The sequence below is a fragment of the Carlito syrichta genome, unplaced genomic scaffold (assembly GCF_000164805.1).
Source record: "Carlito syrichta isolate Samal-C Ts95f unplaced genomic scaffold, Tarsius_syrichta-2.0.1 Scaffold287588, whole genome shotgun sequence".
Lineage (NCBI taxonomy): Eukaryota > Metazoa > Chordata > Mammalia > Primates > Tarsiidae > Carlito > Carlito syrichta.
In genome coordinates this window covers 428,037-438,945 of record NW_007231684.1, presented here as the reverse complement: position 1 = coordinate 438,945, position 10,909 = coordinate 428,037, and the positions used below count along the sequence as shown (strand labels likewise).

The 10,909-nt window shown below is 52.7% G+C and overlaps 1 pseudogene; it reads right to left on the bottom strand.

Annotated features, from left to right (window-relative positions):
- Positions 1-9,617: 9,617 nt before the first annotated feature.
- LOC103254865 lies at positions 9,618-10,492 on the bottom strand (annotated as a pseudogene).
- Between the last annotated feature and the right edge of the window lie 417 nt (positions 10,493-10,909).

The window sequence follows — 10,909 nt, the reverse complement described above, 5'->3', positions numbered from 1 at the left end:
AGGTTGGGCAGCTGCCCAGTGGACATCATCAACTGATAGTTTGGCTGGGGTGCCAGTAAACCAAGCCCAAGTACTGCCAGGGATTTCCTGGAATCCAACACTAGTAACCAAAGACTGGTCCTGTGGGTAATTGAGGAGAGGTACCAGGGCCCCTAGAGATGTAGTTACACCCTTTTCCTGCTAGGAGGACACACCTGTTGGACCAGACTTGCTTCCCTCTTGAACATTCTATTTTCATTCAATAAGAAAATACTTTTGTGTCTTTCAATGCCTCTTAGAGGATGACAAGGAGTCACCCTGACACCACTCTGTAGGTGCCCAAAGCAGATTAGACTGAGCAGATGAGAGCACATCTGTCTAAGACTCACACAGAGTGCACAGCGGGCCCATTAGCAGAGCTGCACTGATTTTTCCCCCCCAAGTCCCACAGGGCAAAGTGACAAACTCAGGTGGGTGTCACACATGCAGTTGGTCAGCGTCCGAGTGTACATGCAGTGGGTCAGCAACCAAGTGGACGTAGCCCAAGATGGCAATAACTGGGGTAGTGTTACCTGGGGGGCCTGCACGAGGTGTGTGGTCTCCACAGGGGCCTGCAAGAGGCCACAGGGGCCTGCAGGAGTGCAGCAGGGTATTTGGGTCAGAGAGGCAGGGCATCCAAAACCCCAAGGAGCACTTGCAGATAGAGATCACCTCCCCTTATGAGAAGCTGCAATCAGTCACAGATGCATAGTTAGGCTCCTTGAGGTTTGCAGACCCAGAGGGTAGGGCTGCCTCTGGCACCACCTGCTGATCAGGCCCCCAGGTACTTTTCACAGATTTTTGGTTAATGTATATACATAAGACTCAACAAAGTACCCAGATGAGGCCCATACCATCTCTGGTACCTAAATTGCACGATTAAGTGCTGGGCTTCCTTTTTGTTAGCGGGGTGGGGATGGCAGGCCAGAGTGAGAAGCTTCTCCTTTCTAGTCTCAGAGTCCATCTTTGAGTTGCAGCCCACATGGTACCTGGAATTTGATCTAGTGACTGGTCCCTAAAAGCAAATCTAACCCCTCTTTGCGCAGATAATAAACCTAAGGCTCAGAGACATCAGCAACTTACCTATGGTTACACAGCAAGTAGGAGGCAGGGCTAGGATTTGGACCTAGGCCAATGAGATTCCACAGACCAGGCCTTTCCTCTGTCCTGCATGGCTATTGGTCTCTCCCCACTGGAGGACCTTCCCTGTCTCAGGACCACCTGTGTGCTGAATGTTGCTCCATCGGTGGCCTGGTCCATGACTATGGCTGGGACTGTGGGTGTGGATGGCTATTGGGTCCAGCTCTGTGCCTGTACTTCCCACAGCTGCTATTGATCCACTGACAGTCTGGGAAGGCCCAGGAGGCAGGTCTTGAACCATGTGGGGACAAATGTCAGCTCTGGAATTTAATTCCTCACCTGAGCCCTTATAATGCAGGAGTGGATGTCTGTATCCCTCTTTCTGAACTGTCTTCCTTCCTGCCCAGGCCAGACCCTGTTGGTGCCCACCTGGACCATTGCAGCTGCCTCCTTACTGCTGCACCTTGCCTCAGCACCTCTCATCTCTTCTGAATTCCCCCTTTCCATTCTCAGTCGTGAAGCTTTGGCAGATGACCTGCTTCAACTCACAGCTCAGTGTAGGCCCTGATTGGCTTAAGCCAGATAACATAGCCATTGGCCAGTGACTGGCTGGATGGGGCAAATAACTGAATCAGAACTAATGAGATGAGGAGATGTTTGCTCCGACTTCAGGGGAATCAAATAGTTCTTTTTTCCATTCAGCTACCAAGAGAGTTGCTCTCTTCACCTCTGAATGGTGTGGTGAGGGGAGGGGAGATTTGGAGTATGTGAATCATCACAGGTGAGGGTGGGTTGGGTGGGGAGGCAGAGATGGAAAGGGAAGGCAAGGGGGAGGGGGGCTGTCTTAGGGAGCCTGAGGATTGAACTGATATCATAGAAGGCAGAGCAGGGAGATGGACAGAGCCTGTGTCTCTGTTGACATCTTTGGAACCACTGGATCAAGCCGTATCTGAAGCTCATCGAATAAGTCTAGATCTCTGTAGAAAACAGAATCAGATAATTTGAGAAGAGTTTAATAAGTGGATAATTTATGAAGGTGAGGGCAAGGTGAAGGGACACCACAGGGACAGTTCAGCACCCCAGGGAAGGTAACAGAGGGGCCAGTACTACCCTTAGGCCTAAAAAGGGGAGGAGAGTGAGTGGTTAGGAAAGCCTGGCGTCAGGGTGGGGGGAATGTGGGTCACAGCTCTGGTGACCTCCCACAGGGAGAGAGGCAGTAAGCACCTTGGCCACATGCTCCTTCTTCTCCCCTCCTGTGCCCCCTTAGTGCTCCCCATTGACTGGGCAGGAGGGACCTTGGACGGTAACCTGTACAGTCATCCTTCTGGGGCATGGAGCAGGATGGGGTGTATCTGGATGGACACAAGGAAGATGGCCAGGGCTTAACTTGGGACCCCTCAGATCCAAGATCCAGGAAGTCCCCTTGACCTTCCAGCCAGGGTGAGTGGGCCTTTACTGCCGATTCTCAGGGACTGACAGATACATGCACCAGGCAGGGCCCGCCTTCATGCCTTGGCCTGGAATGCCTTCCCTTGCCTCTGGAAATCTCTTCCCTGCTCTCTGCCACCCCTCTCCTCACAGTTCTGACCCAGAAGCTCAAGATAGAAAGGCAGGAGAAAACAATTCAAAGATGCTGGACTGGCCTGGGCTCCACTCCTCGTCCACTACTTAACCTGTGAATCCTTGGGCAAGGATTCTGAGCCTCAGTTTTCTCCTTCAGAATTCACCCTCTCTCCTCCAGGACTGCAACTGTGACTTAGCCAGGTGTACCAGGAGTAGTCCTACCTACCTCTGTCTCTAGCCTGCTGGAGCAGGTCTCTCACCCTCACTGGACCTCAGTTTCCCCATCTGTAAACAAAGGGGCTTATATTCAGTGGTTTTTCCAAGGCCTCTTTCCCTCCTCTCCGCCCCCTCCAGTTTTTCACCGATTCTCTGACTCTCAATTATGCAGCTCACCAGACACAACCCTGAGGCTTCCTCTCACCCCAGGGAGGGGCGGCTGCCATGGGAGCAGCTTGGCAACGCTGACAGTCTGGCACGTCCACTGTGTATGTGTAATTACATTGGCAACTGTTTACTGCCTCCTCGATTCCGTGAGCAAACAGTCCCATTATTTGGAGTGATTTACTGGCACTGTTGTGAGGAGTGGAAGCTTGAGATGTGCTGCCTCAGCCCCACACGCTGGGCGTGCTTGCACAGCTGGGCTTCTGAGGGGGCTGAGGGACACTGGGGCAGAGTGTCAGCCTTCCTGGGTGCCCTGGCCCTTGGGCCCTGCATCTTCTCCAACCTCTGCAAGGCCTCCTGAGTGCTGCTTGAGACTCCTAGTGGTTGGAGCACAGGCTCTGGGACACAGTGGGTTTGGGTTCAGGTCCTAGCTCTGCAGCTTAACTTTATGAGTCTCAGTTTTACTTATCTGTGAAATGGGAATTGCAACTTTCCAGTTCCCTTACTCTTCAAGGTGTCTGCCACCCTTCCCCTTCCACATGGTGATAGTGGGGGCTCCCATGATCTTCCTTGTTCCCCCTCCTGGCCACTATTGTTTAGTCTGACTTTGGTAACTGACTAAAGCTTGCCTGAATCTGGTCCCCCAGTTCCCAAACCCTTGAGAGTTAGGTAAGACTGAGCTGAACCCCCATTCCACATGCTATTGGTGGTGGATTCCTGCTATGGTCTGAATGTTTATGTCCCCCCAAATCAACATGTTGAAATAGAATCTCCAATGCAAAAGTATGAGGAGGTGGGGCCTACAGGTGATTAGACCTTGAGGGTTCTGCCTTATGGGTGGGATTAGTGTCCTTAGGAAAAAAGCTTCAGAGAGGCTGTTTGCCCCTTCTGCCGTGCGAGGACACAGTGAGAAGGTGTCATGTATGAGGAGCAGACCCTGACCAGACACTGAATCTGCCAGTGCCTTGGTCTTGGACTCTCCAGCCTCTAGAACCATGAGTAATAAATTTCTGTTGTTTGTTCATTACCCAGTCTCAGGTATTTTCTTGTAACCAGAATGGACTGACAATTCCCTGTGGTCTACTCTCCTCAAGGAGGGCTGTGCTGGAGGAGTCTGCCTCACACCTCCATGGACAGCTTCCAGTGGGAGGAGAGAGAGAGGTGTTAATGCAGAAAGAGAGGTTCAGGGGTGAGCCTGAGAACCCCAAACAGGCTTACAAAGGACAAGGCCAGCAGGCTTGCTGAGTTTCCTCAGGGTAGATTCCGTTGTACAGCCAGAGTCCTCTCGTCTTGTCGAGCATGCCCTTTGAAGCTTGACTTTGTTGCTTGTCTCTCGAAGAGATAGAGTCACTTCCCTTCACCTTGAACCCGGGCAACTCCCGTCCCATCGTGCTTTTGCCATAGAATTCAAGGGAGGAGACTTCATATGACTCCCGGGAATAGGCCTCAAGGGCCCTGTAGCTTCCATTTTTGCCCTCTTGGAATGCCGTCCTGAGGTTGCCACATGAGGAAGCTGGTCTGGTCTGCTGGAGGTGAGAGGGCATGGAAATTGCTGAGGCTTCCTTGCCAGCAGCTGACTATGAGCTATACCGGGCATTCCAGGCCAGATGGAATGCAGCACAGGAGTAAGTTCTGGTGAAACCAGCAGAGATGTGCCTAGCTAACCTTAGGGTGGTGAGAAACAGTACCTCACTGTTGTTTTTGAGTTGCTCAGTTTTGGGATGATTTGTTACACCTTAAAGGTTAGCTGAAACACCTAGTATTGGTGGTCTTTTGAAAGGTAAGAAAATAAACTTCCTGAGAATTTCAAGATGGAGGCTCAGAATCAAAGCACTGAGAACATTGTTCTGGACTGTAGGTTGGCATTCTTGGGGTTCTCAGGCTCACCCCTGAATCTCTTCTGTGCATTGCAGTACAACAAATCATCTGAAATTTTATGGTATAATAAAATAATATGCAGAGTCTATGAGTTAGGAATTTGGACAAGGACAGTGGGGATGGTTTGATCCCCATTCCACAATATCTGGGGCCTCAGCTGGAATTCAAATCTAGCCTTTGTGGATCTGAATGACTGGGAATGACCTGCACAGTTGCATGTTGGAAGCATCCAGAGAATTCCTCACTCGTATATCTAAGCTGGGATTGGTTTGAAGGCTGGCCTTGGCTGAGGATGTTGACCAGAGGACTGCCTGGGGCCTTCCCATGTAGCCTGAGCTTCCTATCAGTATGGAAGCCTTGGGGGTAGTTGCTAGACTTCTCAGATAGCGGCTCTAGGACCGCGCCCTGGAAGTGACATGGCTTCCACCATAGCTATTGGTCAAAGGAAGTCACGGGCCTCAGACATTCAAGAGGATGGGATGTAGACCTCACGTTCCTATGGGAGGAGAAATCAAAGAATTCGCGATAATGTTGTAAAATTGTTACTGTTGGTGGTAGAGAATATTACTGTGGTGGAAAGCTGGTCAAAATTCACCTCCAATTCTGGGAGCCATATCTAAACCTGACCTGCCCAAATCAATCGATCTCATCACTCAGCAAATACATATGGCCCTTGGGACTCCATGGCCTGTCCACTTCTGTTCTAGGACCCAAAGAAACAGGAGGAAGCTGGAGCCCTGCAGTGCCCACAGGGGACCCAGGACTGTCCCTTTTCCACCTGCATATGAAAGCGCTCTCTTTTCCAAAAACAAAAGCGGCTTATGGGGATAGTGCTAGTGGGGTTTGGTACAGGGCCAGCATACCCTGAGGAAACCCTGGGCTTGTGACTCCACATTGGGTACAGTGAGCTGGCCTCGTCTCATGCACCAAAGGGTGGATTGAGCAGCCGGGTCCCGGTTCCCCTCCCCAGCCGGATGCACAGTGGAAGCCGGGGTGAGATCCCGCTCTCTGAGCTGACCTGCCCAGAAGGAACAGCCTCTAAGCAGGAGGAAGGGGAGGTGCTAGCCACAGGGCCTGCCCGACAGAGGTTTTTCCACTGTTACCTGCTCTCTGTGTTCCTGACTGGCTCTGGCCCTGGCAGGTCCCTGCGGTTCCTCCTTGCTCCCAGATAGATCCTGGATCTGAGGAGCTGGAGACTCAGGAGGGCATCCCTTTGGAACATGACCTTAGGTAGCCCTATCCTGGCTCAGAGAAGGCCCGTGGTTTAAGAGCTTTTATGTGATTGATGGTGGACTTAACAATTGAGTTTCCAAGTGATTTCCAGGGGGAAGTAGGGATGGATTTACAGCTCCTCAGACAGGTCTGCAGCCTTGGCATGGATCTTCATGGGAGGCCGTGGGCAGGAAGTTATTGATGTGACCTCTGACCCCAGGGAGGGAAAGATAATGAGTTGATGATAAATTCATCTTCCCAGAGTTTATCACCAAGCCCTTGGAGATATGACTTGATAAAGACAAGCAGCTCCCCTAGTGCCACAGGAAGGAGGGAAAGAAGGCACCAACTTTAGAAAATAAGCGCCACCCTCCACCTCCCTCCCGGATTCTCAGAAAACTTGCTGTGCCCTAAACCCTCTGGCTTTGCGAGGGATTGAAGTCTGTGCAGAGTTCCTGGGGACTGCACAACTTGCGTGATCTCTGGAGACCTGGGGGCTGGCTGCCCTGCTCGCCCTCCCTGCAGGCCCCAGCTGGCCCCTGACCCTGCAGTGCCCTCCCCACAGAGGGGCCATCGAGCCCCCTACAGGCTCCGAGAACAAGGCAGGGAGATGGGAGCCACTTACGCTGTGGGTTTGGAAACAGACAGCCCTGGGTGTAAATTCTGTGGATTCTTCCACTCACTGGTGGTGGGGCCTTGGGTGAGTTCCGTGTCTCGCCTGGGCCTCCATTTCCTCCTGTGAAGTGAGAAGTAAGGGAATTTCCTTCCACAGATGCTGGGGGACAAATGAGGTAAGTGTAAAGGGAGTGACACGGGTGGGTGGGACATGGGGACACAAAAGGGTCTGAGTCAGTTTGATGGTCATTATCTATGTGAACCTGGACCTGTGTCTCGGACTCTTGGAGTCTCAATTTCCTCCTCTGTGAAGTGGGAATAAAGATGTTTTCATGACGAGGGACAAGGAAGGTCAGGTGATTGGCACCGTGATGGGCTGTGGCCCATGGTCACTAGATGCTCTTGCTGACCCCTTCTCCCGGGTAGCCTGTTTGCCCAGCAGCAGCTGCTGGCCTGGCCCTGAGCCAGTGTGGACAAGAGTGAGGTTCCACATCCTATCGTGTCCTGGTGACAATGCTATGGAGAGGGAGCTGCTCCCAGAACAGGCGCCACCGAGAGCAGGTCACAATGCCGGCGTCTCCCTCCTGGCCCAGCAATATTGCTGGCTGTAAGGACTCAGAGAACTCACTCCTCTCTCTAGGCCTCAGCTTCCTCAACTGTAAATGGGGAGGATGGTGAAGACCCCAGACATAACAGAGGGTTTGGCATGCCTGGCACCGCCCCACATGACTTCCTTGTGTGGCCTCACAACAGTCTTGCAAGGTGGGTGTTAAGGCTGGTCCTATTTCACAGGTGGGAAAGTTGAGGCTTAAGCAGGGAACAGTCCTCACTCTGGGACAGCAAGGATGTGGTGGAGGCAGGAGTGAGCCTGGGGTTCTAGCCCCAGAATGCCCGCTCCTGCTGCCCGCTCCTTGGGGTGGTTGTGAAGACCCCAAGATGAGGTGAGACTGGGCTCTGCCAACCTTAGGGTGCTGTGGAAAGGCCAGGCAAGGTCCCTTCTGTGGGGGACAGACTCTGACCCTGACTGGTATGGTTGGGTTCTGTGGACTGTGACGTGCTGTGACGGCCGTGGCCAGCGTTTCTTGAGCCACCTAAATGTCAGACAAGAGGACGCCACCTCCCACTCAGCATTGCATGAAATCTCCTGTGAGTTGGGGATTGGGACTCCATCTCACAGATGAGGAAACTGAGGCACATGGTAAAGCCGCTTGGCTAAAGTCATGCAGCACACTGGGATGCGAAGTCCAAAGTCTCACCTGGGAGGATGTGCCCCACCCACATGACTACTACATGCTGGCACTTGGCTCAGGACATTCTGCTGGGACCACCTGTTGTGTAGGAGGAAGATGGGCTGAGGTCAGAGTCGGTGACCGAGGGGCCTGGAGTACTCAGGGCAGACTTCCTGGAGGGAGAGGACCATCCATTGAGGGTGGAGAGGTGGGTGGGACTTATAGCCCCTGGTCTTCAGCCTCTGAAGGTGCCGGGGAGACTGAGCTCCCAGTCTGTGAGCAGCAAGGGTTAGGCTGAGTGTCCAGCCCCAGGGCTCACTTGGGACAAAGGTGGGGCCTTGTGGAGTCACTCAGTGGCTAGAAAGTGTGCTGATCTGTCCCTAGGCTCTGGTGTTTCAGAGCATCCTTGGTTGTCACAGTAGCTGGTTTCTGTCTCTTTTGTGAAGAGGGCAAATGTTTTCTCCTATTTCAGTGTCATAGTTTTTATCAACTCGGTGACTCAGACCCTGTAATCAGGGGTGAGTTGTGGCTTTCTCCTCTACCACTTACTCAGCCGCATCGATAAATCCCTCCTCCTCATTCAGCAAGTGATTCTTTCCATGAGCTTCCATTGATTTCTCTTTTTTTCTCCCTAAAAACAGAGGTTTTTTATTGCTTTTGGTCCATGGTTGGTATTTCACATTATCCATAGTGAAGGGTCCCCAGACAGTTATTTGGTGGGTGTGTGACAGGGGAGGGATGGAGTGGTAAAGCTGGCCAGGCCCAGGTGGGAGGATGGAGGGATGGCACGGGCCTCAGTTTCCCCATAGGGCCCTGGGGCGAGGTCAGGGATATTGGGCTGAGGATCCCAGGAAAATCAAGTCACTCAGGAGCCTAAAATACGTTTTTTTAAAAGTCAGGCTCTCACTCTGTTGCTCAGGTTGGAGGGTAGTGGTTTGATCACAGCTCACAGCAACCTCGACCTCCCAGGCTGAAGCAAGCCTCTAGCCTCAGCCTTCTGAGTAGCTGGGGCCACAGGCATGCACCACCACACCTGGATGATCTTTAAATTGTTTTACAGAGACGAGGTCTCGCTATGTTGCCCGGGCTGGTCTTGAACTCCTGGGCTCAGGTGATCCTTCTGTCTTGGACTCCCGAAGTACTGGGATGACAGGTGTAAGCTGCCATGCCCAGCCCTAAGATACTTTAGCACTGTGGCCTGCCCCTCTCCAGGGGACCCATTTCCCTGTGCCCCCTCCACCATTCGCGGCCCATTCTCCTGAAAAAAAAAATAGCATTTTTCTTTTGTTAAGACTTCCTGAAACGGCTGTGGGTACAGAAACCGCAAACTGATCCCCTGACAAAAGGGAAGGGGAAGAAACTAGAAACCTTTTGGGGCAGCCTCCCTCCCTGCCCAAGTCCGGGGCCCATAGTCGGCTCAAGCCCCAGCAAGGGGGAGACCCCACCCCACATTCATTAGATATGACCTCCTCCTCTCCCCCCTCGCCTGGTGGCTCGGTCCTGCAAAGGGACCCAGGCAGGATGGGAAAACACACCCCCAACTGCCTGATCCCACCCAGCTGCCCACAGACCCTGAACAGGTTAAAAAAAAAGATGAAAAACCCTAAAACTCAGATGGCACTGATGTGAGCAGGCAGCCCCTCAGTAACTGGCCTCCTCCTGGGAGTTGGGGGAGGCTTTGGGGCATCTCCCCTGGCTGAGGCAGTTGCTGGTTTCTGAAGGGACCCCATCGGCCACCTGGGCCTTGCTGGCAGTACTTGGGACTGCAAATCTGCTGACCCAGGCCAAAGACCTGGTTGCTCTGGCTGGCGCCCTGTGTATAGCCCATCTACAAGGATATGGAGGAGTTGTCATGCTTGTCCATGCCCAGCTTGGTGTCGTAGATGTACCACTGGGTCCCTGGAGCCATTGTGGCCAATTGGCTGGTGCACTTGTTGGTGCCCATCTGCAGCTGATGATGGGTGGTCCATGGGGGTCACGTGGGCAGGTGCCTCCTGGTGTTGTATGCGGTCATGCCTGACTGGCTGGCTGGCACACCTGTTGGTGCCCACCTGCAGCCCAATGACACACTGGCTGGCCTCGATGATGGCGTCATTAAAGTTCTGCTCCTGCTTCTCTGAGTACTTGACCCCTATGTCCACACCACTCTGCAGCCCCTTGGTCTTGGCCTGCACCTGCATCATGTTCCTGTTCTCACACAGGTTGTTGGTCTCGAACAGGCCAGGGTTCATGCCATAGCAGACTATGGCCTTGATGAAGTTGGAGAGGTTTTCCAGCTGGTACTGGTTCTGCATGGAGCAGTTGATCTTGGGGACAGAGCCCAGCTGCAGCTTGTTCATGAGTACAAGATAATCCCATCCTTCAGACCCTTCTGGAAGTTGGGGCTGATGGAGAGACCGGTGAGTCCCTCAATCCAAATTCAGAGCTTGGCCTTCTTTTGCGGGTATTTTGGACAGGAGCCTGTTCTTGACCTCGGCTTCTTTTGCACCAGGCTTGGCCTGTGTGTCTCTCCTCATCCCGAGGCCGGATTTCCCATTCCACAGATGAGGACTCCGGAGTCAGGGAAACCCTGTGTCTGAGGTTGCAGTCTTTGGACCTGGGCTAGTTGGGGCAGAGACTCCCGTGGCTGTGCTGTGCGTGTGGTAGCTGTGATGTGTGTATAGCATGTGGTGTGTATTGTGCGTGGTGTGTTGTGTAAGGTGTGTTGTGTGGTGTGGTGTGTATATAGTGTATGGTGTATATATAGTGTGTGGTGTGGTGTGTGGTATGTGGTGTGTTGTGTAAGGTGTGTTGTGTTGTGGTGTAGATATAGTGTGTGGTATGTATTGTGTGTGGCGTGTATTGTGTGTCGTGTGCTGTGGTGTGTGTAGTATGTGGTATGTTGTGCATGTAATATGTGTTGTGTTGTATAAGGTGTGTTGTGCTGTGGTGTG